The sequence below is a fragment of the Caloenas nicobarica genome, chromosome 2 (assembly GCF_036013445.1).
Source record: "Caloenas nicobarica isolate bCalNic1 chromosome 2, bCalNic1.hap1, whole genome shotgun sequence".
NCBI classification, from domain to species: Eukaryota; Metazoa; Chordata; class Aves; order Columbiformes; family Columbidae; genus Caloenas; species Caloenas nicobarica.
In genome coordinates this window covers 23,756,258-23,766,907 of record NC_088246.1, presented here as the reverse complement: position 1 = coordinate 23,766,907, position 10,650 = coordinate 23,756,258, and positions in this window count along the sequence as shown.

Genomic DNA, 10,650 nt, shown 5'->3' with positions numbered 1-10,650 from the left:
TGAACGCACTCCCTGCTTCCACCCCCAGAAGCCACCAGCACCCACAGAACGGGTACAGGGTGGATCTGGCTGAAGAACAGCTCTCCTCCTCCCAGCATTAGCTTATCCTTCATCAATATCTGATCCAAAAGTGGCTTGTGTTCATACCTTAGAGATAGTTGAGTAAGATGTGTTTGGTTTGTGTACAGGAACTCTAATGTTCAAAGTGTATTGGCAAAGGATTACTGAATCCTTGCTTGTACTGCTCTCCCAGAAAGTCTGGTGGCAAGGGGATGGAGGAGAGACCAAAACAGCAGGAAGATGTAAGATGTGCTCACAAGCCTCATCTTCTCATGTATAAGCAAAAAGTGGTCAGTGATTTTTTGTGTGAGGATTGTGTTGTAAGGAAAGAAACCAAAGGAAAATCCTATTATATCAGGGTGTTGTATTATATGTCATGGTTATATCTCATGAAGATAATATTGTTGATTTTTCAAAAAATAAATCTTTGGATGCAATATTACAGATATTTTATGAAAATATACATATTTTAATCACAATAAAGATTTTTTTTTTAGTGTTGAGCTCTGTTATTTCTGGAACATCTTTTGCTACAATGCAAACACTGGTATGCTCAGTTTGCACAAAGTTGTTGGAAGGCCTTGGGGCAAGGAATAAAATGGGATCCTGTCTTCAGACAGCTGCCTGGGCTCACCTTCCCCCATCTTTGTTTGCTTCTTGGATGCTCACATAAGCAGATCTTCGCTTAATCAAAGCGAGCTGAGGATGTTGTGGAAAAACAGGATCCAGCTGGGATGGTGACCTCCTGTTAGACTGGAAACAGAGGATCTGACAGCCTCCTTTGCATTGGAGAATAAATAAGAGGCAAAATGTGTTTGTTTTTATAGTAAGAGAATTGCCTACTATCTCTTGTCTCACTGTTGTTCTCTTCCCTGTCCATGCAGAGGATAAACACTTACAAATATGAAAGTATGAGCATGCTAGATAATATAGCTAATTCTACTTGCAAACAAGTACAATCAAGAACATTTGAAAAAAAAATCCAAACCTACCTGAGCGATACTTCTCAAAACATTTCTCAGCAATGGAGTCTTTTAGTTCTGGACATACATCCCCTCTTCATGTCATCCTCTGGCCCAGAAGGAACCTGTTCTTAATACCCAAAAGAATGGTAAAGGAGTCTGGGACACCAGCAACTGATGGAGCCACATTTCTTGGAAATAATTCTGTCACCAAGTACTCTTACTAACCAGCACAGGGGCATATGTCATACTTGGCATGTCATAAGCATATGTCGATGTAGGTCTATACAGACCTGTCCCATGATGGAGTAGTATGCCATTCCAAACTTCCTTCAAACATTTTCCATGTTAATCTTACAGATTCGTTTACCACAGAAGGGATCGGGTATGGGCTCAAACGGTCTAAGTGACAACACTGTTGTGAGGCTGCCTCTTGTCTCAAACCTCTCTTGTCTCAAGCACTGCTGAGCCTTTCTGACTCACTAGTCCAAATAATAAACTGGTGAGTAGTATGAACACTCATAGGGACTATGTAACTTATGTTCTACTGCTCTTCCATACCATGATTAACATATTTAATAAATCTTTGGTGTTTCCATTACAGCCTAAATACGTCTTCTCTTCCATACACTATGGAAGCTTTTCTCTCCTACAGAGACTTTTTTTTTCCTCTGCATTATATATGCTTCTGTTGTGGATCTCCATTTGTATGTCTAATTCCTGATGTTAACATAAATTATTTGCTCCCTGGAGGAAGGTGACATTCCTCAAGATATTTTTATATATATATATCCCTATGATAAGAAAAAACATAATATTTCTTACTGTTACATATTGCCTTAATTTAATGTTCTTGAATCTGGGAATCCAGAACCGACATTAGATCTGACAAGACTAGACCCTGGATATATTTTTTTCTTATAAGGAACTTCAGTGCTACAAACAATACACTGCAGAACCTTGAGAAAACATGCACAGACCTCAGAGAACTGCATGAAACTTAGCCAATGTCTCTAAATGCCGCAAACCAGAAGTGGTAGTTTTTTTATTATATGGCTTGATACACATCCTTTATTCTTGTCTCTGTTTTTTGCTTCCACATCCATATTTGCTTGTAATTTGAGAATAATTCACATACAGCCCCTTCACTGTGCTTGCTTCTCTTCAGATTTCCTCTAGGAAAAACTTAACTGCAATCAGTAGACTCAAGCTATTAAGTATCAGTGCAGAGGCCTTTCCTAGTTTATTACACATTAACTTTTTTCCCAGTTTTATGGAAGATGAGAAAGTGTAGTCTCTATAAATCTCTCCTTAGACACTTCAGAAAATAGACAAATGAAAAATGAAAACATGTAAGTTATTGTAATATGCTTATCATTGCAGGACACAAGTGGTTGTACACTTGTAGACCAAAACAGAATGAGTCAAACAGGCATGTATGGGACAGACTGCCTATGACTGAGTGCTGACATAGCAGGAGGGAGGTATTTTCAAAGAACCATTCTAGAGAAAAGTATATGGAATGGAAGTATAAAAATTATTAGAATGAGAGAGAGAAAAGGAAAGAAGGAAAAAGACAAACTTGTTTTTCTTCTTTCCTCCTGGATCCATGACAGAATATGTCACACCTTTTTGGTTGCATTATACCAAGTATTTCAGTACCTTACAAACAATTAAATGAAGAGTTTGATTTTGGCAGCTCTGGAATCCAACCTAGCTTTTAGGATCCCACCATAGCCTTCTTTGCCCAGTACAAATCAGCCAATTTTCTCTTCCTTTACAACCTTTCCAAAGGTAGCTACCACTCCACACCAGACCACTCACTGTCGAGCAGCAGCAAATCCAGCTGTGCATCAGGCACAGGACTTATGTGGCTCAGTAGTAGATATAGCTGGGAAAAAAAAAACGCTTCCCTGGGGGAAAAAAATCAGGAGATGACAGTGTCCAACTGGCCAGATACAAGACAGAGACAGTGCAATGGATTGTTTCAATGGCAGACACCATCATCTTCATTTTAAAGTTAAAGAACTGAAGCAAAATCAAACACAGGATCTCACTGAAAAAGAGGGTAAACCATTAATTTGGCTCGAAAATTTCAACCAAAGCAAACCCTACAATACTCAACGAAGAAGACAAGTGAGAGGTCACCAGGGTGAGCAGAACCCGAGGAGGTGGCCGGAGGGGTAGTCCCTGGGAGGAAGGAGGGACGGGGCAGCTTCCTCCTCCCCATTTGGCGAGTGATGAACTAGAGCTGTGGGAGCCCTGGGACAGGACAGCCGTGGTGTCCTCCTCCCTCAGAACCATCCCAGGCAATCAGAGGGGATGGGTGCAGAAGTATTCACAGAGAGTTATGTTCAATACATACAGAATTACAGTTTGTTTGTTTTGCTTGTGCCTTCTGTTTTCCAAGACTGGAAACCAAATCCCATTTTTAATTGGATTGGTCTAAAGGCCAAACCTCCAGTCACACTGCAGAAACTCCATTCTTGTTTTACTATCAAGCCTGGCTAGCATCGTTGCGATAAATAAATCCAACAAGCCTGTCAGTCTTGTCGGGGCCTGAGGGATATCTCCTGTCCAGTTACAGAGGTTTGAGAAGGGTGAAGGGGCTTGTGCAGGCACATGATGACTTTAGGGACAATACCAAATAGTAAAGCATCACTGAATACCTTGAATCACTGAATACCTTCTAGCATCAATTCTTCAAACAAACAAACACCCAGGTTTCCTGGCAAAGCCAAGTCTTCTCTGTCTTTTAAAAAGAAGCTGACACTTAGATTCACACTTAACTGTCATCACAGACATATCCCAAGTTTCTTTAATGATCTCTGTGTCAGTGACTCCTGCAATATCACGTAGGAAGTGAGAGGCAAGGAGAGGAATTGGACACAGATTTCCTGAAGCTGAGGATAGTTCTCTAATTACAAGGTGCTTTACAGATTAGAGAGCCAGAAGACAACCTTGTGATTAGCTATTCTCTCTTCCTGCAGAACACGGGCTGTAGACACTGCCTGAATTAATTCCTTTCTGAATTATCAAGAGCTGTCATATTTTTCGCTTCACAGACCCCTACAAATTTTCCAACAGTAATGCAGATTTCTATAAAGTTTAAGCTTCCTGACAACATGCAGTTTTATCCTAGTTACCATTTGTTATTGCTGGCAGGTAATCCATTAAAATGGCCTGAAAACTCCTGAATTAAAGATATTCTGAAAGAACTGCTGAACTTGATCTAAACATTAGAAAACTCACCACAACTTTTGGCAAATGGTTTTGACAGCTGATTACCCTCACTTCAATATATATAATAATGCACATAAATAGCCTGAGTTTTTTTAACTGTAGTATTTAGCCAACATAATTTAAGTTTTCCATGACTTATCTGAAGTGTTGAGAATAGGGGCTATATATGGAACTTATATTTTACCCCAGGGAAGAAGCTCAGGTGAAAGAAGAAAAACTGTGAGATATATATACATATATATATTTTTATGGAGATATATAAGTCATATTGGTCCTACTGCATATGTGGAAATACAACCACACACTGAAGTCTCTTGATTATGACACTGAAAGATTCATGGTATTTCTAACTACAACTTTTTAAATTTTAAAATAAAAAAACCTAAATAAAGTAAAAAATAAAAAACAAACAAACAAAAACAAACAAACAAACAAAAGTCACTGTGAATAATCTCAAACTTAGGCATAATTTCACCAAAAAAAAACCCCAAATGCTAGTAAAAAATTGTTAAGAACACTGTGAAAACAGCTTGTACGTTACCTGCAGGATTACAGTCTTATAGCCTACTCTGGTAAGTTCATATGGAGAACAACTACCACATAAGCAGGTTTCCAGGGAGTTCATCAGGAATTAGTCGCAGGTCCACCATTACACATAGGAAATCTAAAGAAACATAAAATCATTGCTGGGGCAATGTGCAAGCTACATTACCCAGGAAGAGCAATGAGGACAGATACACATGGAAGGGATTTGATGAATGGTGCATTTTCAGCCACAGGACCATTGAATCCAGCTCTGCCGAAGTTCATGGTAGATGAACGAAGGCTTCATGCCACAGTTCCAGCCCAAGGAGCTGTAGCCTGGAAAGCACCAGCTAAAAACCATTCACAGGGGCCCTACTAGAAAGGGATGTGAAACATGTTCAGATATGCTAGGGGAATAGGAAAGGGAGGATGGAAGAAAGATCTAACATGGTCTTGTGATTTTCAGAGGTACAGGGAAGGGAAATTGCACAAGAGCTGCAGAGAGCAGCGGCTCCGTACTGTTTCACATCGTGTAAAGGACAACGAAGACTCTGGAGAAAAGTCCACTACACCAAAATTGGTGTAAGAAAATGGAAATATTCCTTACATTTACAGACTACGGGAATTTAATTCATTCATTCTGGAAAAAAAAAAAAAAGGTGAATGCAATAAAACATACCCAAGTCATTATCCGAACGATGAAATTTCATAATCCAGTAAGTGGCGAAGTGGTAAAAAGCAGCTCATCTCTTTTATACAACAGCAGAACAAAATACAAGGTATACAAACATGCAACTGTGGGATTGTTTAACAGCAGTAGGTGTGAGAGAAGTGCACGAGGAGTATCACATAAGCTTCAGGTAAAACCACAAGTGTACTTACGCCGCTTTGACTTGGTTTAAAGCTGCAACTCTATGTAAAGCACTCTACCCAGAGGCTGAGAGCAAAGAAACTTGTTTGTTTCTTCCCAGGTTTTGGTATTTGACATTTGATGCTGTTGCACTTACTTTCAAAGAACGCACATAAGGAAATATATGACTCCATTACAACTTTTCTTTCCAAAGAAAAGAACATGAAGACTAATCAGCTTTAAATGCTTGGGCTAGGAGAAATATTAGAATCATTAGACAGACAAAGCAAGCATTATCCCAGCATAAGATACAACGAAAATGCTTGGGAGTTAAAGCCACTCAAGTTTAGATTACAAACCTTCTGGTCGTGCCTTGAAGACAAAACCAGTGAGAATAATTATCCTTGTGTCATCAGGTGAGTATTCTTTAGCATGGGTGGACTCACTGTCTCTTGCAAAACATTAGATCAAATGTGGATGCTGGTGTGTATGTTTTAGTCAAGCCTAAGTCACTGAGTTTAGCATAGGGACACCAGCATCACATGAAATGTTAATTGCTTGTGTAATGCAGAACGTTACACTGCATCACAAAATGCATGTTTATTCTTTAAAATGTGGGAATAAGTGTGTGAACGTGCATACCTTCTGTGTATTCTTCTGAGAGTTCCTAAAAACAGACAAATGAAAAAACGATCATGCTGTTTCATCATCTGCTTCTTTCCCCACATGGTTACAAGAAAAAAAAAAAAAGTGAAGAGTTTCTTAAGTAGGTCACTCTAGCACAAGCACAGAGTATGTGTAAATAAAGAGCCATGGATTTTCCCCTTAGCTATCTGGAGAGAAGTTTCAGTGATCAGTCCAAACACTGTTTCTGTCAGAGATGTGCCAGGAAAAACAGTAAAAATAAATTTACTGGAAAATACAGTAACAACAGCTTCCTAAGTAGGGTTGTTTAGTTTTTGGAAAATACCTAATAATAAAATAAACTAATTAAATTCATTCTGTTATCTATGGCAGAAGAAGCAATCTAAAAAGGGAACACAGTGCAAGAACTGGGTGCAGTACTAATGAACTCTGTCAACACGCCTTAAATCCCAGCCTTGGATGTAATAAATGTTTAAATGAAATTACTTATTCTGAATATTCATGCTGTAATTATTTGAGTTACGGAAGTTTTACCTAAAGATTTTACAAATTAAATAAGTGGAAAGACCCAAAGGGAAAAAAATATAAAAAATATAATAAAAAAAATAAGATAAAAGAAAAATCCTGTTTACAAGGAGGTGACAAGGTAGAGAAGTGTTCAAAGGTGGACAGAATCAGAGCCATCTGACCACTGTTGACACCTTGAGCTCTAACTCCTGCATCAGAAGAAAATCCAGTCCTTCTCTTTGGGTACAAAGTACTCACACCTAATGTATATCTACATTGAAGACAACATTTAAAATCAGATCTTTCAGCCAGGACAATGATATTCCTTAACAGGCCTCCATGTTTTATTCCACAGAGGAAGAGGGCAGTATTTCCAGAGAATTGCTTTCTCGCTACTTTTATTAACAGAGTTCATGAGGGAAACAAAATAAACCACTTAATCTATACTCATTCTCTAACTCGCTCTTCCCCCACTCACTTCTTAGGGAAAACAAAGCTCCAGAGGGAGCAGACTTATTTACTTCTAAGATAGAAAATCCTGGGCACTTCTACAAGCATGAAGATAGATATCTATGACCTCCTCTCCCAAGCAGGTTTTCAGCAGGGCTTCACAAGACTGATCACTGATTCGGTCTTTGTATCATTGTAAGTTCCTGTGCAAAATAGGACTATGGAGATATCCCTCACTGTTTCCGTTACCAGTGAAGAACTGGGGATCCTTAAATCCAAGATAATGATGGTCATGAGCTATCATATAACCATCTTACATGTCAGAACTACTATGGAGTTGGCTCTGCCCTGAATATATTTGGGGCTTTATTTTTAGGGGTTTTTCCCCAGTCGGTAATATTTTCATCAGCCTCCACTCTAGAACATGATGAGGACAACAGTTTGATCAATTTTGTGAAGTATGTGTGTGAAATATGCATGTGAAAGGCTGACAATGCTTTGCTGTATTAGATTTGGACATATTATGTTTAAGCTAAACCCCCAGAAAACCATCCATGATATTAGCTAATAAGAAAGGTGATGAAAAACACCAGAAATTAACGAAGACACCAAATGTGTGGATGAAAGCAGAAAGGGAAAAGGATGGGAACATTCTTAGAGAGTTACACAAACATCCTTATCCAGAAGAGTGTGTAGACGACTGTGCTTATCCACAGCTTTGTTGGCTTCACAGGGGCTTTAGCCAGCCATGGGAGCCCCTCCATGGACATACAGTGCCCAGACTGGGCTCTCACACCTGACAGAAGCTGAAAACTTCAAAGAGCCTTTTTCTTCAAGTGTTTGCTGCCACCAACTGATTGCTCTAACTTTTGCTTAGGTAAAATTCAAAGCTTTAGTGTAAACTTGAAGAGTGCTCTTAGCTCGAGGCCAGTTCATTCCTGGATGTAACATGTCAAACATGCACAACAGAAATGCAGAACAGCAAGTGATTATTAGCATCTGTTAAGATTCCCAGAGCAGGTAGATCATGTAAAAATATGTATTGTTGTTAATGACAATATACAGTTAGCAGAACAGCAAAAAGATAAAGTTTTGTAGCTTTTTTAAAGTAGAAAGCCCTAAACTTTTTGAAGCACAGAGTACAGCAACTGACGGCCCATCTGGTCTCTTTATCCCTTTGCTTTCTCATGAGCCCTATGCGCAGTTTCAAACAACATATGTGGATGTTTTTACTAAGAGGTGATGTAGAACCCTTATTTTATTTTCCTGAAAATTCTAAACATTTTACTGAAAGAATAAAGAAGAATGACCTATAATATACATATTAAAAAGTATGAAAGTATTCAGCTACAAAAGAACTGGACAAGAAAGAAACATCGGTATGACCAGAAAAAAGTGTACAAGACATTTGACAAACCCGAAATAAGAACAATCTGTATAGCATCAGCTATCCTGATAGCCATGGTATCATGTCCTGAAGCTCAATGCATCAAATATGAATATGTTTTGATACATCATTATACATAGCTGGCTAATGATTATCAACTTCATTTGACTAATCGTGACCTCATGTGCAAATAGTGCTCACTCTTTCCAAGCGGACAAAAAGATTCTTCCCATATCACATAATGTTACCCCAAAATAAGGAGGAGAAATGTTCCCTGTCCGCTAATTCATATAAAATACGACAAAACAGAATACTTTAAGTGGCAGACTTATAGCTAATTTTAGAAATAACACTGCTTAACCGATCTAGTTATTCAGAACTATCATACCCAAACATTTGGATATCAGCCAAAAACTTCAGAGTGGATTTCAAACAATATATGCCTGAACCTACGCTAAGTTTGTTTTTTTTTTTTCCAGTAGAAAAACCTATGTGTAAACTCCTAAAGCACTGTTAGATATTTACAAAGGGAGTTTGGCACAAAGAATGGCTCACGAATATTACAGCTCCTACCAGAGATCAGCACCGAGACCCAAGGAGCTGCTCCTGCAGCAGGTACCTGATGCTTGTCTAGGTGGGTTGCACTTCTACCTTTGGCAGAGCTTATATTTGTATATGGTAAAAACCTGGTATAGGTTAGAAAGCCATCAAGCAAGGGCTGATGCGCCCTTCTCAGAAGTGCCAGTGTGACATCTGGTGGGCACTTTTTGAGACAGCAAGAGGCTGATTCCTTCGATCTAGCAACTCAGAAAGGTTATAAGAAACAAAACAAAGGAGCAAAAAAGCTAATATGAGGAACAAGAGAACCAGCATGGCCTATACATGTGACAAAAAATATTTTCAAAAGCCACAGCCAGAGGAAGAAATTTTGAATTCACTGGTATTGCTTTAAGAGTGTACTCAAGTATGACAAAATTTTGTAACAGGAACTGCAAATAGGTCTCATGTTAGCCACTTGGGGATGTGTGTTGCAATATTTGAGGAATTTTCAACACACACCCCACACTGTAAGATAAACAGCAACCAAAACAGGCACCAAGAGGAGACGACATCATCAGGAAAGTGATTTTTCTCTGCAGGGTGTGGCACATCTCTTTCACTCCAAGCACGTGAAACTTGTGATTTCCCCAGATGCTAGAAAATCCATTGCATCATTTGTGGTAGTGGGGTACTTAAACAAGGAAATATAAAAGAAAAAAACCTTTCTTTTCCTCGAGTCAATTATTTGCATGCTACTGGGTGAGTACATGCAAACTAGCCCAAGACATTTCCCCAGTAATTCTGCCAGTCTCATCAATTATGGAAATTACAGATCAGCAAACGAAGATGAATTCTGGTAGTGCTGCAGTGGTGTCAATGCAGTTCAAGCACGAGACATGGAAAGAACAAACGCCATCTGCCTAGATTCTCTAGAAACCTAGGAGGTAAGATTGAGAGCCCAAATGGACATCGGGCACCTAATGGGTGACAATCACAGAATTTAGACACCTGAAATGCTCTTTCTGTGTTCTACATGCTGGTTTTCTGCCCACAAGTACTGCCCCATGGCTGACTAACCAGCTATGAGTTTATTTCCCACCTACCACTGTTTTGGTACTCCAGCAGAGCATAATTCCTAAATCCTCCAACAGGATCACTTGCCAGAACTGAGCTCAATGCGAAACATGGTGGGGAGACAGCACAGTGCCAATCCCTTGTGTAATTAATGCATATCTAACCCCTAATGCTTAGGGGTTTCACCCATAAAGTGGCAAAAACTAGTTTTAGGCTACCCGAGAACAAGTTAGTGCTGTAAATTCCTAGCTCAGGGGAACTTCATAAAGAACATCCTTCAGTTCATGTTTTAAAACAAAGCCACTGTGCAACAAAAACCTTAACTGAGAGAACAAACACGTGGCAACTTTTTCTTTAGCCCACAGATTCTGCATTTCAGGCTTGGCCTCCTAGACTATTTGTCCATT